Source organism: Mixophyes fleayi, chromosome 8 (assembly GCF_038048845.1).
Source record: "Mixophyes fleayi isolate aMixFle1 chromosome 8, aMixFle1.hap1, whole genome shotgun sequence".
In the NCBI taxonomy this organism is placed as follows: domain Eukaryota; kingdom Metazoa; phylum Chordata; class Amphibia; order Anura; family Limnodynastidae; genus Mixophyes; species Mixophyes fleayi.
The window spans coordinates 6,815,842-6,838,452 of NC_134409.1; the positions used below are offsets into that span (position 1 = coordinate 6,815,842).

General features: G+C 39.7%; 1 long non-coding RNA gene across 1 annotated transcript; it reads left to right on the plus strand.

Annotated features, from left to right (window-relative positions):
- The first annotated feature begins 16,501 nt into the window (after positions 1 to 16,501).
- LOC142099995 (uncharacterized) lies at positions 16,502 to 22,408 on the plus strand. Its single transcript, XR_012678647.1, has 3 exons — positions 16,502 to 16,565; positions 20,490 to 20,659; positions 22,130 to 22,408. It is a non-coding gene; the product is annotated as an uncharacterized LOC142099995 (long non-coding RNA).
- Positions 22,409 to 22,611: the final 203 nt, after the last annotated feature.

A 22,611-nucleotide genomic window follows, 5' to 3' on the forward strand; every position in this document is an offset into this window, starting at 1 on the left:
ACAGCAGTGCCCAATGCAGTGTTATCTGTCCGTAGTGGTTGGGAGCTGACCGGGCAGCGGATTAAATACACTCGCTCAGCGTCCTGTAGAAATTCCCAGTTGTCCAGTGGCAAGGTCTGCAGTACTAACCTTTACCAGCGGGGGCAGAGGTGAGTGTCCAGTTTAGCTCCTCTTAACCTGCTATAAAGTGTATCTAACCAATGATTAATGATAGAACAGGGATTATATTTATATTCTGCACATTTTAGGGAGAAAAAAAAATCCATGACTTATCCATTAAATACATTCTGTTCTATAGCATTTTATACATATATTATATAATATATTTATATGTGTTACAAGCTATAACACATAAATCTGACAAAGCAGGAAGGACCTGGGGCCGCAGGTGAAGGCTTAGAGGGCCACATGCGGCCCTGGGGCCACATGCTGGCCATAACTGATATAGATTGTAACTGTTACTTAATCATTTGTTACAGAGAATTTTACTTTAATTTACTTAGCTGCTGAGTTATTTACTTTTTTTGCTCCCTCCCTGGCAGAACAGGCGGAAAGAGACAGACTCAGCAAGCAATCTAGTAGAGTAAAAAGAAACTGTATTTTCACCATCGTACCTTTGGGAAGAGGAATGAAAAGATTGTTAGATCATTTCTTACACACTACAGGTTTTTCACCCGATTATCACACGAGAAACGACTGTTAGGTCTAACATCGCATTAGTGGGTACGATCCTGTTTTATCGTACCAAAGCACATTGTATTGATTGATTGGATTTTATAAACGGCCTAAAAATCTCTATAAACGATGGAGCGATGTTGTTCCAATCCTGCAGTGTGTATGTACTCAGGACCGGCAGTGTCCATAGATCTCTATGGAGTGGGCAGAGTCACCATCTTTTCAGCCAATGGTTATGACAGATGAAGAGCACAAATCGGAGAGTTAGAGTTAGGGCTAGGGTTAGGGTTAGGGTATACGTGTATAGTGTGTACACAGAAATCGGCTGCTGATCGGGACTTTCAGTCATTGGTAAAATCATTAACAATATCACATCGGGAGAAATTTGCTTCAGTGTGTACCCAGCTTTATTCTTTAACATACAATCAGCTAAATACTTTAAAAGCAGTAGAAACATGTTACATGGGGGGACTTGGGGACTTATTTTATGGATAATGAATAATCAGATTCTATTTCAGAACACGCGGAGGATTACACCACTTTGTTTCAGACCTTCGGCAAATTAAATCAATCAATCAATCACTGGCCTGTTCCCTGCATGCACTGGGCAGGAAGGAACTTTCTTCATTTTACTGATATTTAAAACATGCAAATCAGCCTTGATTACATCTAAAACGAGTGCTTCGCTCTCACGCATGTTGCGGGCTCTCCACCGCGGCTCAGCAAACATCATTAATATTAATAGTATCCTGGGCTGTAATCTTAGGCCATTTGCCTGACATTGATTGATTGGCCCAGGATGCAGTCACTTCCCATAAATATGGACGACCACTTGAAGCCCCCTGGGGGACTTTATCAAAGAGAGATTTACAGAAATAAATACAGAGGGAAAACAGTAAATATATTTTTTTTACGTATTCATCAAATGTCAGATCACGGTAAATACATGTAAAAAAAGAGTAAAGTGTTGTATTAACTCAGTTTCTTATGTAAAACATATACAATGTATCATTTATAATAAGAATGATGGAAAGGTGAACATCTGGGATATCTTGTTATTACATTGTAGCAAGTAGTCTGAATCGACCAATTCATTGTTTCATCCTTTTTTTTTTTATGCATATGAAATGTATTTTGAAACGTGGTGGACAATTTGCATTTTGTAGGCGCTCACTAAGTGTTGCCATAGATCTCCGATGTCAGATCCTCTCAGCTGAGTGTCCAAGGACAAAGCCTTTTTTAACAGAGGTTTGTCTTTTGTTTTTGTATAAATGTATCTAAACTGGCTGTTGTCCCCGCTTTCTACTAGACCCACCCCTTTTCCTTGAATTAAAGACATGACATTTGTTTGGTGAAAAAGAGGTCACAGCTTTATTTTAAAATCTATTGAAAGGTGTCAAAGTCAACATCAGTGCATCCATCAGCTCCAGCCGAAACCATAGTTATCACAACCAATAAGAGGGGGCCCTCCATACCTCCAGGTCCTGAGGATCCCACCCAGGGGTAAACGCAGGATTTGCAGCGAGGAATTTCCACACCACGCCGCCAGTGGGCGCGACCAGCATGCATGGGGGCGTAGCTATAATTTTAGAAAGTGCTTGGCTGCTTTCCAATTCTCCCTATCCCCATAATATACATGGGCAATGCTACGTGGACTACTGTTAGGTGCATGCAGCTCTCCCTTTTCAAGCAGAGCCGTGTGAAGCGGGGGCGGGGTCCAGCCACCTCCATTATACAGTGCCCCAGGCTTGGAGGGGGTTTCCAGGCACTAGGAACCCCCCCCCCCCCTCAGTTTGCCTATGCCACCCCCACTTTACCCTGGCTTCTTACAAGACCCCCCATAAGGGTGGTGTCAAACATTTGAGCCGCACTTTCAAAGGGGGTCTTCCCATAGCCACTGAATGCAGTGCTTTTCCACCTCTGCAAATGAAACACATGTTAACATACAATACAACTTATAACACATCTGAGATGTGGGTGGGTAATAATTCTGAAAAACAATCCTACTCTACACTCCTGAATTCCCTTATTTAAACCTTACTAATCCCTTCTGGCTGTCCCAGCTCCCCCTCTATTTCACACCTGATCTACCTAACCCCTTCCCCCTTTGCCTGTAAATTAAAATTAGCCATTATTCTGCCGTTTGTTTGCAAATTTAGAGGTTTAATAACAAAAGCTCATGTTTATTATTCTTATCATCAATATTATTATTATTATTATCATTATTATTATTATTATTATTATTATTATTATCTTTTATAGAGCAAAGTATTTGAAAATTTAGACAACCAATATTATTTAATGTCTGATAAATAACTGTGTTTGCATTTAAACTGTTCATATAAAATTGACTAAAATATGTATAGGGTAAAGCCTATGGGTATTATCAAAAATCAGAAGTACATACTTTACCACCTAAAGAAGATTGGGTGGGTTACCCTCCTCAGTAATCAAAAGCCAATAAACATTTCCAACAACATTTCTAAAGTATAAAAGTTGTGTGAGGATCCGCCGCAATACCAGCTACAGACGACAGGTGGCAGTGTACCGACAACACTGACAACTGCAACATGTGTATAACCCCTGCAATACCAGCTACAGATGACAGGTGGCAGTGCAACAGCAACACTGACAACTGCAACATGTGAATAACCCCTGCAATACCAGGTACAAATGACAGGTGGCAGTGCACCAGCAACACTGACAACTGCAATATGTGAGTGTCCTCCGTAATATCAGCTATGGGCGACATTGACCTGCAACACTGACAATTGCACATTACTTTTTACTTACTGCAATCAGCACTTTGCTAAAGGTCAAGTCAATTAGGACTAGGAGACCTCACCTGTGTGCAATGAGCCAAAAAACTGCAAATTAAGCTCTATTTTCACAAGCCATCATTACTGTAGGTCTTGTAATTAAATTACTTGCAGTAGATTCCACGTGGAAAAATAACGAGCGAGGTATCTAATTGAATCGACCCCAGAGAGTGACCCCAGACAAATGCACCTCAAAATATTATCACCACTAATGTTAGAGAAGAGAGCAAAGCAGACGTAGGACACGGACAGAAAAGTAAATTACTAAGGAGAAAATAAAATATGCTTAAAGTTTGATTAGGATATAATATCTTTGGTATAAACTCTCCTTTAAAAGTAACTTTAATATTATAAAGAGAAGAAACCTTTAAAATAAGATATTTACATCTCAGCAATGCAGCACTCCTGAGTATTTTCCAATCAATACATTTTTAATATATCTTTAATATCTTCAACATCTAGATTACCCATAATTCTACAGGTTGCTTTTAAGTGCTTCTTTTTAGCGGTAGGTTTGTTAAAAATAATAGTGGAATATAAACCAGATAGTTCACAGCGGCTGCTCGTAGCAGAAGACGCCAATTAGGTAGAACTGCGCTGCCTTGGAGTCAATCGCAGCCTGAGCTTGAAAGGAGCAAAGGAAACTTCTGTTTACTTCCGAGATTAAAGATCTGACAGATTTGTCTGAAATGGGAAGAAATCTCTTGTTACTGTGTTAGAGTCTAATCAGAGGGAATGTAGCTCAAAAAGCGGGGACTGGCTGCTCTGTTACGAATACAAGAGTTATATATTCTGGCAATGATAATACTGAACTACTTGATGTAGGAAATCTTTTATTATAATGGTAATGTATATATTTCCCTCGGCAGTGTTGATTATAAATGTCCATCTGAATTAATGAATTAATGAAGCCTATCTGTTCATTAGTAACTGATAGACTGAGGTCATTGGTTCCTAGTGAATGGATAGGCTGCATTCTCAGTGATGTCATTGGTTCCTAGTGAATGGATAGGCTGCATTCTCAGTGATGTCACTGGCTGCTAGTGAAGTGATTGGCTGCATTCTCAGTGATGTCACTGGTTCCTAGTGAATGGATAGACTGCACTCTCAGTGATATCACTGGCTCCTAGTGACTGGATAGGCTGCATTCTCAGTGATGTCACTGGTTCCTAGTGAGTGGATAGGCTGCATTCTCAGTGATGTCACTGGCTGCTAGTGAAGTGATTGGCTGCATTCTCAGTGATGTCACTGGTTCCTAGTGAGTGGATAGGATGCACTCTCAGTGATATCACTGGCTCCTAGTGAGTGGATAGGCTGCATTCTCAGTGATGTCACTGGTTCCTAGTGAATGGATTGGCTGCATTCGCAGTGATGTCACTAATTCCTTGTGCAGCATACTCTACCTGTCTGTCTCTGCTGAATGGACAAGCACATTGTGTGCGGCCACAGACAGTGTCAAACAGGGGGCAAAGACTGAATCCCCCCTCCCCCAAAAACAGAATTCTAGATCTGCCCCTGGCCCTGAAACACTATTCCTGTGTCTTTGTCACAGTAGCAACAAATAACTTACTAAGGGCATGATAAACATGATAAACATGATAAAGATTTATGAAGCTCTTGTAGACTCTGAATTATGGGTAAACCAAGGATCAGAACTTGGATTACCATTCAGGACACTCATGTCCTCTTCGATGCCTGGAAGTAAATGTTCCCTACAGGGAAGCAAGTGAGAACTTGATTGTAATAATTAGAGAGGTGAGAATGGCACTTTCACTAATTGTGATATAATCGTCATTTCTAAATGAGGAATATTTAGCTACATGGAGTCACTCTGTGAATCTGCTTATCTTTCCCCCTCTAGCAATGAAAATTCAATTGCAATATATTTTTGCAACAACTATAATACTAAGGGGATTATTGTTTTATATGTGACGGCTTTCTTACGGCAAAAAAATAATAATAATTGCATAATGCCAATTTATGAACGATAATTTTGTGCAAATAATTCAATGTCAGTGTAGAGTTTAAGTTGGTAGTGATTAGAATGATAGTTTCACAAAAACACCTCAACAATACTCAAACCAGTGTCAAAATAAAAAGATTCTGTCCGTCGGCCACAAGAAAGGGCTGATTTGTATGAACCATCAGGATGACGTTTGTGCCGATCTGGCAGAGAGCACCGATAACATTGTCACTGCAGAATATGGACAGATTTTCCAGCTGCAAATGCCGTAATTACCGCACACACCTCAGTCTACGAGCTGGTACTGGATTATTTGCCATCATCTTAAAATAATATCCAGAGACTCTATGGTTCGATGCAGAGTTCAACGCAACTTGGGCGTAATTTATGGACCCAAAATTGCAGGTGCAAAAATAACGTATGTCAGTCCACAAGCTGAGTCGCGCACATCTCGCGGTATGTCCAGCATTTGAAGCATAATGCGCCAGCTTTACGGTAATCGTACATTTACACCCACATACACAGAACCGAGCCGGAAGCACAATTAAACTTTGCAAACATTTGTTTTCATAGGTAAAAAGGCATTTGCTATTAGGCTTCATTAAAACTGCAGATAATAATCTTCCTTCTCTCGGATGCATGAAAGTAATTAACATTTTTTTGTAAACACACACACAACAAAAGCACCTATCCCCTTTAGAGGTCAATTTGCAATCGGCCTATCAGAAGTGGTCAGCTGGCGCTTGTTACCCTCATTATCATCAACGCATATTTGCACCAGCTGGTGCAATAAACCTCAGCTGTAACAGACGTGTCCGCATTTGCGTTCAGGTCTGCAGCGGCTCGCAATTCCGTGAACACGTCTGTGCTCGGCTTACATTAGATGCAAGACGTCACGTCTCTTCTGATGCAAGCAGGAACATGTGGGTATGCGTTCAGCTCTGCATACGTGTAGGTACTTGCAGGTTTGTTTGTGGGCATGAGCAGAGCGGAATCACGCCATTTACGCTACGCAAACGGGTGATCCTTGCTTGTCATTTATTTGCTTTTGAATAATCAATATTAAACTTACAAAGACCTGAGAATAATACCGGTAATTGATAGCAATAATTAAATCCGACATTTAGAACTGAAACAATTTGGACATTTCCATAGACAAATCTTTAAAATCTCTGACTGTTCCTGGAAATTACGGACAATTGTTGGCTATGCTCCTGCAGAAAGAATCCTTAGGTATCCCTTCTATTAGTAGAGCGGTCTCTCTCTCACGGGACTCACTGATTGGCTGGATTGTATCACATGTCCAGTCTCTTGTTCCTATCATCATCATCAGCTATTTATATAGTGCCACCAATTCCGCAGCGCTGTACAGAGAACTCACTCACATCAGTCCCTGCCCCATTGGAGCTTACAGTCTAAATTCACTAACACACACACACACACACACACACACACAGATAAGGCCATAGTCGGGAATCAAACTCATGACCCCAGTGCTGTGAGACAGAAGTGCTAGCCACTGAGCCACCGTGCTGCCCATACCTAGTAAAAATGTATGTCTCCAGCTGCTTGTTAATATTTTTTGTGACTAAAACTGTACTTTTTAGTTAGAAATATCCTTTATGTATCACATCTAGCCTCCAATACTGTCGTATATATAACTTTTTGCCGCTTTTATTTTTCATAGGGTTTTTTTTTCACCCTAAATGCTCACTGCGACTGTTTTCGGTAGACTTGGGACCTCATGCATTCTGTGTGAAATTCATGCAATGAGTTCCAGTATCATGGAGAATGGGTGACTGGGAAAGAACCTTGGGAGAAACTGGTCTTTTTTATCTATTTTTTTTTTTTCAATTTTGTTTTTTGATTTTCTTATTTATTTTATTCATTATTTTTAGTCTCTTACTTTCCATTGTTTAATAGTTTTATATTTTTGTGAGGTTAGGTCAGGGCTGGGGGGACCTGTCTGAACAATAGGTCACTTGTAACTCCCCAGGAATTCATATTAAATCATTGTAGCTAAATTGACTATATGAAAAAGTGCAAATAACTGTAATTTACCTTTATTACAATCATGGTTTCTGTCTCGCAGCTCTAACCGCCTTGCCTGCATTTCGGACAGACAATATTTTTGGTCTTGAAGATGTTTCCTTGGTTTCCTCGATGTAACTCTCGACGTTACTGACAGTTGACATTGTTAGCTGGCAGCATTAGAGAGTGTTCCGTGTAGCCGTCCCTTGTTTGGGGAAAAAGTGAATAATCTATATTTTTCGAAAGCCACAGACCACTGCTTGGGTGATGGAAAGTTTTTTTTGAAAGTAGACAAAACGATAATCACAGGGGTTACGACAGTCAGAAAGGGTCATTTATGAATCTTAAAAATTGACGGACGTTTGGTCGGCCTTGTGATTATTTTTGTGGATGGCATTAACTCCTCGTGATGTGAAGAGCTGGGGGATCAAAAATGTGCTTCAAGTGCAATTGTTTTTTTCTTTATAATTATTATTTTTAAAAATATTATAGTTAAAAAATATTTTTCCAAATCTCTTGTGTGATTGGATCACTGAAGCAGCTAACTAATCTGTCCAATCAGCCTCTCTTGCCTGCTTAAGCAGGCAGGAGAATCTCATTGGTGGAGTTACTACTGAGTTCTAAATAATATACATGCTTATAGAGATTTAAATTTAAGGTACAAAAAGATGATATAGGGCCTGATTCATTAGGGCACGCAAATGACCGTTTAATTGCGCTGTTTTAAAAACGCAGGTAAATCAGGTACGTGCACGTCCGTATTCAACTAGGGGGTGGAATATAAAGTCATAAAAGAATGCACAGAAAATAAAAAAAGTATTCATTGTTAATAATATAGTCATTGATGAAAACACATAAAAGAACAACAATTTTTTTTTATTTTTTTTCTCTCCATAAAATACGTTTATCAGGATGTTATTAATGTCTACTGTATATAAAATACATTGTTACAGCTGCTCCTGATTACAGACACATGTTCTAGCTGTATACACAGCCGTCATCACTAGTAATCAGCACTTACACCTGACCTGTAGCTGGTGCAGGTGATACAAATGAAAACCACGTACCCGAGAGATACCCAAAGCTTGTACCGGACGCTGCTGTGTGCTCCAGCTGGGCACGTCCTTACTGCACAGAGCGATTTTACGCAAAATACAGAATGTATCAGCATTTACGTGTCTCAATGAATCAGCCCCATAATGTCAGAGTGATTTGTGCACATTTGATACAAATGAGTTTCATCCAGGTGCAAATAATAGAGGAGCCATTAAGAAAATGGAAAGGATCATTCACAGCCAGTAAAACAGATAACATACCATAGATGCGTGATGGAAAATGAGTTATTAATAGCCACATTTAGCTGTATAAAGTTTGTGCATTTAGCTTTTTTATAGGTTTAATTTTGAATATAAAATGTATTTTTCTAATGGAATAAAATGCTGATAAAATGGATGCAGATAATAATATAAAACTGGAAGTCCTAAGCCTGTCACCTAAACAGTAAATCTGCATGTAAGAGCCACTTATTCTGTTCTATGTTGTTTAAATTTAATTAGTTTGAAATAAATATGATTTAGGAAAACATAGATGGGGTCATTCATTTGGATAAGACCGAGGTATGTCCGGACTCTCGTGTCTGGTTGTTCACACAGCGCATAGATTGGCGCAAATCCGCCAGGGGCAATAACCCGCCTCCCAATCAGCGGTACAGGGGGGCGCAAATACAGAAAAATTGGGGCGTGACCACATCACAGTGGGGGACATGGCCACACCCCGAGAGCGCTAGGCTGCCCATTAGCTGTCCCCCTTCCCCCAACATTCCCACCCACAGGACAAACTTGTCCCCAGAGAGGGACAGAGCCCTAAAATTGGGACTATCCCACTGAAATCAGGACAGTAGGTAGTAGGTAGGTATGAAAGTATATGTTGTAATATTCATTTTGTCACTACCAATAAACATTGTCCAATGTGATTATTGTGGATTTAGTAGCAAAAGACAGCAGGATTTACAGCAAGTCATGATGACACATAAAAGGTATAACAATAAACAGGAAAGTATAAACCGAATCCATTACATTATGCAAGCGCATCCTGGGCCCAGGTCCATATTCAGCTTGTAGTCTGCAGTCAGGAAGAGAGATCTAACACTGGCCCAGGACTTGCTTATATGCAGTTTGAATTATCATAATCAGTGATGATGTCACGAATACACAGAAATAACACTAAGAGAGGTCTCCATTGGTCCAGGGTAACGTTGTTCCAGTTGTCTGCTAATCATAGGTCAGTTCATTTGATCTCTCTCCAAGGGTGAGGGGCAACTTACTCCATCTGTTGCCTACGTGTCTTCCCGCCGAATAACCAGTTTAAACTGACCCATAAACAAAGTGCTTTTGAGTATTAATCTCATGCCATTCATAACTTGCGATCACAATATGCGATCGCTACCCTATTTGCAGCAGATTTCAGCTAGTAAAACATAGATTAATATGAGACCAAACTTCACACATTTCCGTCGACCTGAACGATAAATACCTTTACTATAATATTATCTATGTAGAAATGATCTCTAATACATTTTACTAATTAAATAAATGTGGATTGGAACCTTAATAAACATGTACTATTTACAAGTGTAAGTGCGAACGTAAGTGTGTGTGTTATTAATCCGTGCGATTGTGTCATAACACTTGGCGTACTAATCACAATCGCAATATTAAATCAATTTAGCCGACTTCATCCAATTATTTGACTTTCACAAAGTGCATGACAATTATATTGCAAAAAGATAAATATATTATTCCAACTGCCGCTATTTCTCTCCAGTCATCCTATATCCAGGAAGGAAGGGCGGGGGAAAGACTTCAAAGATTCCTAAATACCCAGGGGTCTGCCAAACAGGGCTTTATTGTAAGTGTATAAATGTATTATCCCAATTTATACACTTTACCATGTATGTGATTTATTGTGTATATATCATTTCTTCTGTCCGTCCCTCTTCTTTGAATCTGCATTTTCCCAACTGTGTAACATTGGCGTTCAGTATAACGGACAGGGGAATCCGTCATTAATTGCACTAAGTTTGGTTTGTACATTGATGCTTGTTTTCGTTATTGTGGGTTGTGATACTTTATAACGCTCTCTAGTGTAACTTGCATGATACAAAAGAACGACAGAAAGCGCTCATTATCTTCCTGTAATAGACAATGTCTACATTCCGGGTAATTGTCCCTCCTCAGAGCTCTATAATAAAGGGTTTCTGTGTAATAATTACTCTCCAGCAACCAGAGAGATTATCCAGAGCAGAACATCCCATGTTTTCCATGCATTAGTCTGTGCAATGTATGTGCAAACATTGTTAATGCGCCCGGTAATTATACTGGAGTCACGTGACCTCGCTTTCTTAAATGTCTGGGATTAATTGCGAGCACAGAGTCATATTTCATCTCCTCTCTCAGTGTCGTTATTGTTGGGCTTTTGCTATAAACAAGCCAGAAAGGTGAATTGAATGGAGCCGGCCTATTCCAATGCAATAAATTACCTGCAGTGTCAGCGTTTTATACCGAGGAAATCGCTCTGCGGCACAGCGAGCTTATTACAGCCTCTTACGCTCTCTTCTCTGTTTGTTTCCTCCAATAACAGCTACGTTTGCTCGCTTCAGTGAACTTCTGAGCTTTTACAATAACTTATTATGCATAATAAAATTGTATACATGTTGCAAATTACATTTTTTTGAACCTTGTTACAAAAAAAAAATCTTAATGCTCAATAATAGCTGCTGTTTCTCAGAAAAGAGGGATTTTTTTTTGTATCGGTAGAAAAACTCCTCAAGGAGGCAATCTAGGTAGATGTAGATTACCTTCGTATTCAGCTGTTATCACATAAATGATCAATTCACTGTGTTTGTAGAGATGAACTGAGCCCTTGAGATTCTGGGAACAGATAAGGGTTTTAGGAAAGGTCACCGGGAATATTTATTTCATAGATGTTATAAATATAAACATATATATATATATATATATATATATATATATACACACACAGGCTATATGGACAAAAGTATTAGGTCACACCTGTTAATTATTGAATTGAGGTGTTTCCATCAGACCCGTTGCCAGAGGTGTATAACATCAAGCACTTAGCCATGCAGTCTCCATGTTCAAACATTTGTGATACAAAATGTGTTGTTCTGAAGAGCTCAGTGACTTCAATCGTGGTGCTGTGATAGGATGCCACCTTTGCAATAAGACAGTCCGTGAAATTTAATCCCTGCTGGATATTCCACGGTCACTGTAAGCGATATTATTAGAAAGTGGAGACATTTAGGAACAACAGCAACTCAGCCACAAAGCAGAACACCACGTAAATCACAGAGCGGGTCAACTACTGCTAAGGCGCATGGTGCGTAAAAGTCGCCAACGCTCTGCTGATTCCATATCTGAAGAGTTCTGAACTTCCACTGGCATTAATGTAAGCACAAAAACTGTGCGGTGGGAGCTTAATGGAATGGGTTTCCATGGCCGAGCAGCTGCATGGAAGCCTCATATCACCAAGACCAATGCCAAGCGTCGGATGGAGTGGTGTAAAGCTCACTGACACAGGACTGTGGAGCAGTGGAAACGTGTTCTGTGGAGTGACGAATCACGCTTCTCTGTTTAGCAGTCAGACGGGCGAGTCTGGGTTTGGTGGATGCCGGGAGAACGTTACCTGCCTGACTGTATTATGCCAACTGTGAAATCTGGTGGAGGAGGGATAATGGTAGGGGGTTGTTTTTCAGGGTTTGGGCTAGGCCCCTTATCTCCAGTGAAGGGCAATCTTAATGCTTCAGCATACCAAGTCATTTTGGACAATACTATGCTTCCAATGTTGTGGCAACAGTTTGGGGAAGGCCCTTTTCTATTCCAACATGACTGTGCTCCAGTGCACAAAGCAAGGACTACAAAGACATAGTTTGATGAGTTTGGTGTGGAAGAACTTGACTGGCCACACAGAGCCCTGACCTCAAACCCATCAAACACCCTTGGGATGAACTGGAACGCAGATTGTGAGCCAGGACTTCTCCTCCAACATCAGCGCCTGACTTCATAAATGCTCTACAGAATGAATGGGCACAAATTCCCACAGAAACACTCCAACATCTTGTGGAAAGTCTTCCAAGAAGAGTGGAAGCTGTTATCACTGCAATAGGGGGACCAACTCCATATTAAAGTATATGTATCTGAATACAATGTAATTACAGTCCCTGCTGGAGTAATGGTCAAGCATTCAAATACTTTTGTCCATATACATATTGTGGTGGAAGTGGGGTTATACGGGGGTATATCATACCGCCACCTCTCCTACTACCTTCATTGCAACACTATCACATTCCAATCACCTACATTATCATCAACATCATCATCAACATTTATTTATATAGCGCCAGCAAATTCCGTAGCACTTTATATTATAGCACATTACATATATATATATATATATATATATATATATATACACAGTATATCATACCACAGTCTCCTCCACCAGTATGACTGGGACCTCTAGTCATACTGTAAATGTATATATATATATATATATATATATATATATACACACACAGTGGTGGAAGTGGGGGGTATACAGTGGTATGCCATACCGCCACTTCTCCTACTACCTACATTGTGCTACATTGTAACACTATCACATTCCAGTCATGCCTACTAGGCTACCCTCATCCCTCGTACCCTGTAAGGGCACACTTGATTTGTACCCTCAGCTGGAACATCCCTCCGAAATTCCCACAAGTTGGGTCAAGTGTACCAACTGGTCGCATGGTGGGACCTTACCCTAGGATCAGGAGAGTTGGGAGATGGATAAACTGTTATTTGAATATTGATATCTTCTTCTATTTCATGATGGATAACAACTCAGATTCCCCGCAGCACAAAGGGTCTAATGATTTGCTGGATGCAGCAACATTGTTTCAGCAGAGTAAAAATAACTAACGCTGGTCACACTTACAAACGATTGAGGGGAATAAGTTACAATCAAGATCATTTTCAAGCTGATTATTCTTTAATCAGATTGCAAATCAAAAGATTGAACGATGAACAGTGAAGGGAAACAAGTTGCAAATCTACTTATTATCGTGTGTTGGATATAAATGAAAGAATAGTGTAATTCCCACAAGAGTCACAATGAAGCCTAACATAGGGGCATATGTTTGACCTAATGTAATAGAGGTCAGAGGGTGAACAAAATTGCTGCATAAAGACTCAGGAGGTATAATCTGGGGACCCAGAGTGGAGGGACTGACCACCTGCCCTCCCCCTCGTGTAATGGAACAGTCCTATCTGAAAGAGTTACAATGTAACATGATTAAGGATTAATCATCCCAACATTCCATCTGACTCCCCACATTAGAAGGAATGGCCACACATCCAATGAAACATTTTCTGATGCTTTTAGCTTTCGATACATTTTTACCACCAGAGTTTTATGCTGCAAATGACCAATCCTCTCTTATCATGAGCTGAAAGATAATAATAAAGTCACTTACTTAAATCTATTTTCCTTTGCTCAGGTCCAGATAACTGATTAAATGAGCAGAGCAACAAACCCGTTATCCTGGGACCATTTTTCAGGATTTCAATTGATTTGAAAATATATGTAATTATGTGAATTTTATTTTCTACATATCCTTCTTTTTTATGGAGCATTGTTTCAAGTTAGTGCTCCCCTGATTGCAGAAGTCATTAAGGCTTCAGCGCTCAGCGACTGCGTATATTTCACAGGAAAGAAACATAATTGGCCAAGGATGAGGGGTGAACGGATAACAGGCGCTTGCTGCAAAAACAAACCTGTCAATTATCCGGCTTCCTTAGGCTCTCGGGGCTGGAACATGTACGCTGGTCCTAATTGTTTTAGGTTTGGGGGGAATACAGAACAATATATACTTGAATTTCATAAGTAATCCAGAAGGAGATCCAAAAACCAATTGGTCCCAGGCAGAACAGGTGCTAATCCCCCATTCCACAGTGATTGTAATGTCTTGCACCAGGCAGAATGACCTTTTCATGTGTTGTGTAAAATTAAATACACTCAATCTTGCAATGTATTCACTTGGATCTTTTTTAATCATGTTTTGTACTGAATTACCTTCTCTGCAGTACTTTGGGTAATCTGCTGGTGTCGCTGTTGATATTGTTGTTCGTAAAGAGGTTTGGTCTGTGATATAGAGCAACTTAGTAAGTAAGAGGAAAATCATAAGACACCGTGGAGCCGATTCAATGAGGAAACGTTATTCTAGGAATAACATGGGCTAATAGTATTAACGCTAATAAGGAAAGTTTAAACCGGATTTTTGCTTGTGGTCCTGAGGGCTGCGTGGAAAAATCAGTGTTAAAATTGCCGTACTAATGGTAATACTGCACATTATTACCGTAGTAACAGTAATAGTAATTGAATTGGCCCCCATGTCTCAAATCAGTGTCAGATATGTGTAGTATTGAAGGTGTGGTTCAAGGGAAAGGGGACTGGAGGTGGCCCAGCACTTTAGAGGAGCATGCAGATGCCCCCTGGGGTACGTGGCACGCCTCAATGTGACATGACCACACCCCTATATAGGGAGACCACGCCCCTTCTTAGGTGCATACACTGAACCAATTAGAGAGAACTTACAGTTGGCTTTACTAATGAATTATATTGTGATATCCAATAATATCTATTTTTAAACAACACTTAATAAACACGTGTTTTTGCAAGGTTGTAGTTGAAATGGCGACAATGAGGAGATTGACCCCCATACAGTCTAAATGTCGACAGAGTTAATAGTTAATGTATTGTGTGTGGAGGAGGATTCCCAAGCAGGAATTTCCTGGATATATTTGTTTTTTGGACAAACATTAATAATTGGATGCATTGCAGATGAAGTTCCTGGATGTCGGTGAGTATTATTGGAGGGGGGTATTTTAATTTATTTTAAATAACGTCTTTTTTAAAACGCACGTGTGTTTTATTCACATTTTTTCTTGGTGCTCTACAGATCCCAGTGGGCCCTGGGTGCCAGGACATGCTGGCACTTGTGCTTCTCCAAGTGTCAGCACGTCCTGGCAGCCGTGGGTATGCTAGTGCTTGTAGCATTACAAGCACTAGCTTGCCCAAACAGTTAATGGCAGCCTGGGCATGCTGAGACCTGTAGTGCACCAGGAAGAAAATGGTTTATTACTATTCAATTTTTATTATTACCCCACACCCACCGCTCAGAGGAGTGAGGTCAGCCCTAGTGCGTTCAGCAGGGGGCTGGATACCGCTAGGGATGGGGGGGGTCTGCATTTTTTGTGTGTGGACCCGATCTCCCAAGTAGTGACCAGCCTGTGTCTGGTTTGTCATTATGACAGGGGGACCCCACGCTCCGGGTTCCCCTGCTATAGTACCAACAGTGCTGGTAATCATAAAATCAGGGGACGCTTTTGGTCCCCGATTTTGCTAACACCAGCCTAGGCTAGCAGCACTAGGGCTGGGTAAGAAGATTGGGGAGGGGGGGGGCAGGCATTTTTTGCTTTGTTTATCTACAGCCTTTAATTGCTGCCTTTAATCTAATGCTTCATTGCGACCTAACGAACATGTCGACATTCTGAATGGTGACGTTTTGCTATTTGTCAGAGATCTTTATAATCTCCGCCATTATGGGAACAATGTGGACATTTCTATAGAGATCCAGTAAAGTGTTAAATAATATGGAAGATCCATTGTGCTCCAACGTCTTCCACAGACAAAATGTTAATTTACTTATGCTCAGCGTCTAGAAATCTTCGTTAAATCGTGGCCAATCAATAGTTGTTTAGCCCTTCATGACTGGGGGGGGGGGCTATTTTATACTTTCATAATCGGATAACGGCTTACAGTTTCGCTCTGTTTAATAATACCCATCATTATTTTTTCTTTATGTATTTTGTGCATCCATATAAATTTTAGCTTAAATTGGGGTTTTTTTGTTTGTTTTAACAAGTGAAATTAAATATCTCTTTTGTTTACAAGCTCATTTTGCAGGAGAAAAACTGGAAGAAATAGTTAAGAATTAAAGTTTTTCACAATTAGAGGTACAGTCACACAATTAGTGCAACCACAGAGAGTTATCCCAGAATTGAATCGACTAGTTCTGATTAATAAATGGGTGGTGGGCTGGAAAGTGTTTAAAATAATTAACAGTAGATAAAACAGTCTATATGTGTCAATTCTCAAAAAAACTATTTATGTCAATGTTTAAAGTATTTTATATATATATATCTCATCATCATCGTCATTTATTTATATAGTGCCACCAATACCGCAGCGCTGTACAGAGAACTCACTCACATCAGTCCCTGCCCCATTGGAGCTTACAGTCTAAATCCCAAACACACACAGACAAGGGTCAATTTGATAGCAGCCAATTAACCTATCAGTATGTTTTTGGAGTGTGGGAGGAAACCGGAGCACCCAGAGGAAACCCACACAAACACGGGGAGAACATACAAACTCCACACAGATAAGGCCATGGTTGGGAATTGAACTCATGACCCCAGTGCTGTAAGGCAGAAGTGCTAACCACTGAGCCACCGTGCTGCCCATATATATCTATATATATATATATTTAAATTGTAGCAATGTGCTGTCGTTGCTGAGTTTTTTTATTAACAACAATGATATTTAATTTTGGCGTAACCGATATATTTTATTTTTCATTGCTGCATTTAAATTAAGCGTGGCATTCCTGCCTATGTGCCGGCTTCATCAGACTTGGGATGTTCATCCAGAAATCCGATTGTCTGAGAGACCTGAACTGTGGATTATGAGCCGCCAGCCCAGAAACCAGCAGGTTCAATATGTCAGACCTCCAGAAACGGAGGATTGTACATGTCATATGAAGTGCAAGAAGACGCAGGCTGTGCTGGAAGTGTGTACCGCTGGGATTACAGCTCAGAGCTTCTTTAGGTCAGCTGTCTAGAAAATATTATTATAATAGTGAAGAATGCACCTTCTGCTTGTAGGTGTAACGTGTGTCTTTTGTACGGTTCCTCTATGAACAGTGGAAGACTGGTCAAATCAACAGGGGGGTAATTACTCTCAGACGTCTGCTAATTTAATTATTTTGGCCGTCCGAAAAAAGGCCACAGCACCTTTGAAAGCAGTTCTAGGAAGCCTGTAGTGGATTCAGAGCACTGTGGGAATAAGATCTGTCAATCACCATCGTGATCTGTGTATTGTTCTTAATAAGATTTTGGCAGCAGTTGAATCATTTCAATAATAAGACTAGGAGAGTTCAAACCACACCAGAATGATTTAAATAATAATAAATGGAAGGTAATAAAACAAAGCAAGAGAGTGTACCCACGCATAAATTATAAACCAATAATAATGTATTATATTCCCAAATTTAAATAGGTCCTAAACTGATTTTTTTTAGTTTACATATTGTCATATGACAGCCCTTGATAAAGGTGATTCTTGCTCACCAGGCTTTATTTTTGGGTTAGTTTATATATAGTCTGTGTGTGTGTGTGTGTGTGTTTGTATGTTAGGGAATTTAGACTGGAAGCCCCTATGGGGCAGGGACTGATGTGAGTTCTATGTACAGCGCTGCGGAATTAGTGGCGCTATATAAATAAAGGGTAATAAAAATAATAATAATAATTATATATATATATATATATATATATATATATATATATATATATATATATAGTTCACACACACTTAGCAGCCACTTTATTAGGGGTACACCTGTACAGCTACTCGTTAATGTAGATATCCAATTGGCCAATTATGTGTCAGCAACTCAATGCATAACAGCATGCATACATGGTCAAGAGGTTCAATTGTTGTTCAGACAAAACAACTGAACTGGGAAGAAATGTGATATAAGTGGCTTGGACCATGGAATGATTGTTGGTGCCAGACGGGGTGGTTTGAGTATTTCACAAACTGCAGAACTCCTGGGATTTTCACACGCCGCAATCTTTATGGTTTACAGAAAATGGTGCACAAAAACAAAAAAAACATCCAACGAGTGTCAGCTCTGTGGGCAAAAACATCTTGTTGATGAGAGAGGCCAGAAGAGGATGGCCAGACTGGTTCTATTTGACAGTAACTCAAATAGCTACTGTGATATGCAGAAGAGCATTTTGAATGCAACATGTAGCAAAGCGCTACTGAATATGTTGGCGCTATATATAAATAAATGATGATAATGATGACGTAGCACCTTAAAGTGGATGGGCTACAACAGCAGCACACCAACTCCTGTCAGCTAGAACAGGAAACTGAGGCTACAGGGGGCACAGGCTCCCCAAAACTAGACAACTGAAGATATTAAGAACGTTGCTTGGTCTGACGAACCTCGATTTCTGCTGTGATACGCAGATGGTAGGATCAGAATTTGACGTAAACAGCATGAATCCATGGATCCCTCCTGCCTTTATGTCAACGGTACAGGCTGCTGGTGGTGATGTTATGATGTAGGGAATGTTTTCTTGGCACACATTGTGGTGCAGCACGGTGGTTCAGTGGTTAGCACTTCTACCTTACAGCACTGGGGTCATGAGTTTAAATTCCCGACCATGTCCTTATCTGTGTGGAGTTTGTATGTTCTCCCCGTGTTTGCGTGTGTTTCCTCCTGGTGCTCCGGTTTCCTCCCACACTCCAAAAACATATTGGTAGGCTAATTGGCTGCTATCAAATTGACCATAGCCTGTGTATGTTAAGGAATTTAGACTGTAAGCTCCCAAGGGGCAGGGACTGATGTGAGTGAGTTCTCTGTACAGCGCTGCGGAATTAGTGGCGCTATATAAATAAATGGTGATGATGATGATGAGGATTAGGCCACTTATTGAGCATTGTTTCAATGCACAGTCTTCCAGAGTATTGCTGCTGACCAGGTGCATCCCTTTATGAACACAATCTACCCTTCCGCTGATGGCTACGCCCAGCAGGATAAAGCATCATGTCACACGACATCTCAAGCTGGATCCACCTCTCCTGCACAGTTTGTTTGACCAAAAACAGAATTATTGAGTCAATCACAGAAATAAATTAATTGAACAAAAGTTGTGAATATCCCGTTATGTGTAATGTTACAATCCATAGTTTATTTTATTGAAGAATATATTCTGTTCTTCACAAGTCATTGCCCTGTTTCACCGACTCATTGACCAACAAATTCTGGGGCGCACCGGAATTGAACCTAAACAAGCCCCAAAGATCATTCATAGTTAACACATTGACATCGGTTGTGTCGTGGGTGAATGCTTTCTGCCTACGTTACAAACCAAGCACTGTGAACATAGTAACCGCAACAGGCGAGCTATTTGTGTCACAGGGAACGTCCACAGCACAATTGAACCAATTAAATACTTTTTATTTCATTTCAAGCTTTCGCATACAACCCAAGCCCATTATCAAGAAATAAATATGAGTAAAAAACAAACTTAGATAAACAAGGTGCAAACAAACGTCTGGAGTCCACAATGAGCGGAAACAACACCGTCACATAGAAAATGTAAACAACGTCATCTATCAACGAAACACTCAATAGTATTTTACAACCTACTGTGGGCAGACGGGACGGATGTGAATAACGAAACTCTCTCTGTAATGTGGTGCAGAAAATGTTGCCGTTCTATAAATAATTGTATAATTATTAGAAATAATAAATAAATAAACTGAAACCAAATAATAAACACAACATACAAATCTTTCATCATAATGTAACAAAAATGTCAATGAAGGAATCCGAAAAGACGGCCGCGATGTTATATAATATCGCTTCTGATGATTTAACTACTATTATCTGGGAGGGGGTCAATACTTCAGCCAATCAGAGGCGATTACACAGCACTGATGATAGTCATCACCATCATTGTGTATCATTCCTCCAACACTGAATCAATGATAACATTATGCAGATGTACAAGTTATGTGTCTTAATGTATCTAATTTAATTGTCTGATACATATACCTTTTTCTTTTTCTGTTTTTTATTATAGATTCAATCAACCCTTTACCCCACATTGATGTTTAGGATTTTTTAAAAGTTCACGGTGGATTTAACTGAGATTTAATATGATGTTGTCAGATCAGGTCATTCAGATTATTCTAACAGATGTGTTGTGACATCCAGTCACCAATGTGCGTAGGACCAACAGAGAGATGTCAGGTAAAAAGATCCACAAATCTGCCTCATTGGGACGTCTTTGGAAATTAGTTATTTGGGGATAATTAAGTGACAACAAAAAACAACGTTTCTTCAGTACAAATAGAATTTCTTTTTATTTAAAGGATTAAATATCATCACACCGGGTAATCCCTTACTCCTAGTTAAACTCCTAAAGTCTAAACATGTAACGATCACAAGGACAGGAATAAATACTTTGGGGCTCCTTAAATATTGGAGATGAAGGATAAGCTTTTATAATCAATTTATAAGCCATGGTAATCAATCTCCTCCTCATCGACCCTCCTTGTCAATGTCATCTACTCCGGGACCCTGATAACAGCGGACTACAACCAGTGTTCTTAATATAACTTAGATATATAGATCTGGAACAATTCCGTCTGGCTGGGCTGAGGGAGCCGGTGTTGGATATATATATATATATATATATATATATATATATATATATGTGTGTGTATTTATATATTTATATATTTAACGCCCTGTTGATTGTGTATAGGACTCAATCCATCTTTTAGGGGCAAACACAGCATTTTAATTGGGGATCTTTACTGTAATTATTTCTCAAAATAAAAACGGCCACATAACACTCTCCGTTTATTCATAGCCTACATGTAATACAAACATATGATCACCAAGAACACACAGTATATTGACATAGTCATCTTGTCCTAAAATAGTTTTCAACACACTACAAGTTTCTATAAGGGTCTAATTTCAAAAAGTGTTTGAAGAACGATTGCCATCTGTTGGCCGCAAGTGGTACTGCAGGAGCTGGGGTTTTTTCCATCTTCAACTTTTAAAGCAATATTTCTAGAGAGGATTCCAGATATTTATGCCCCTCCCACTCTCCCATGGCCACCAGCCACCTCCAGAAAAACCTCCTTTCTCCGTGGTAGGAGGTTCAGGAATGTATTACTGACCTTCTGTTTTGCAAGGTGTCTCTCTGAGTTGCAAATTGCTGTAACATTTTCTTGTAAGAAAACCAGACATCCTTCCCATAGAGCACACAATGCAATTATTTATATTGTTATGGCTTAGAAGCAATATAAGGAACATAAGTATAAGCAATGAAATTTCCATTGATTGTTGCTAGTAATTGACTCTAGAATAACTCTGAGACCAGGGAATGTAAGTCAACAAATATATATATATATATATATATATATATATATATATATATATATATATATATATATATATGCTTCTGTGGCGATCTCTGCATTGTAACACAGGCCAGTCAGATAATGTTTATCTGGATTGAGTTGAATGATGAATGATAAGATAGTCTGGTAAGTACTCTTTTTGTATTACAAGAAAACACATTAAAAGGAACGCGCCATGAAATAATCATTATTGTGAGCGCACCAGGCCTCTTGTACAAGGAAAATGGAACCTGTTAATATGTAATGTGATTCCACATTATTTCTCAATGTTTGTTTTTTTTACCAGGGAACGCAACGGGGAAATGTCTACATCAGAACGGCTGCAAAGTTACAGCTATAGTTTTATATAGCTGGGTCTGATTTTATGTTTTTCGGTTTACACAAGACTGTGCATAAAATTATCCATCTATCCAGGTGCCCATGCACACTCCTTGGGGCTTATTTACTAACAAGAGGCAATAATGATGATGAAAATAAAACTGTTATCGTAGCAATTGATCAATGAAACCTCACCAAAGCAGCTAAGTGACACTCAGACGCCTGGACGATACTGACCCAGATTGGTAACGGGATATGCAGAGTGCATCTGAAAGACCAGGGGTTAAATGTATCAAGCGGAGAGTTTTCCGGCGGGTTTGAAAAACCAATCAGATTCTAGCTATCATTTATTTAGTACGTTCTACAAAATGACAGCTAGAATCTGATCTCCACTTTCAAACCCGCCAGAAAACTCTCAACTTGATACATTTACCCCCAGATTTGACCACT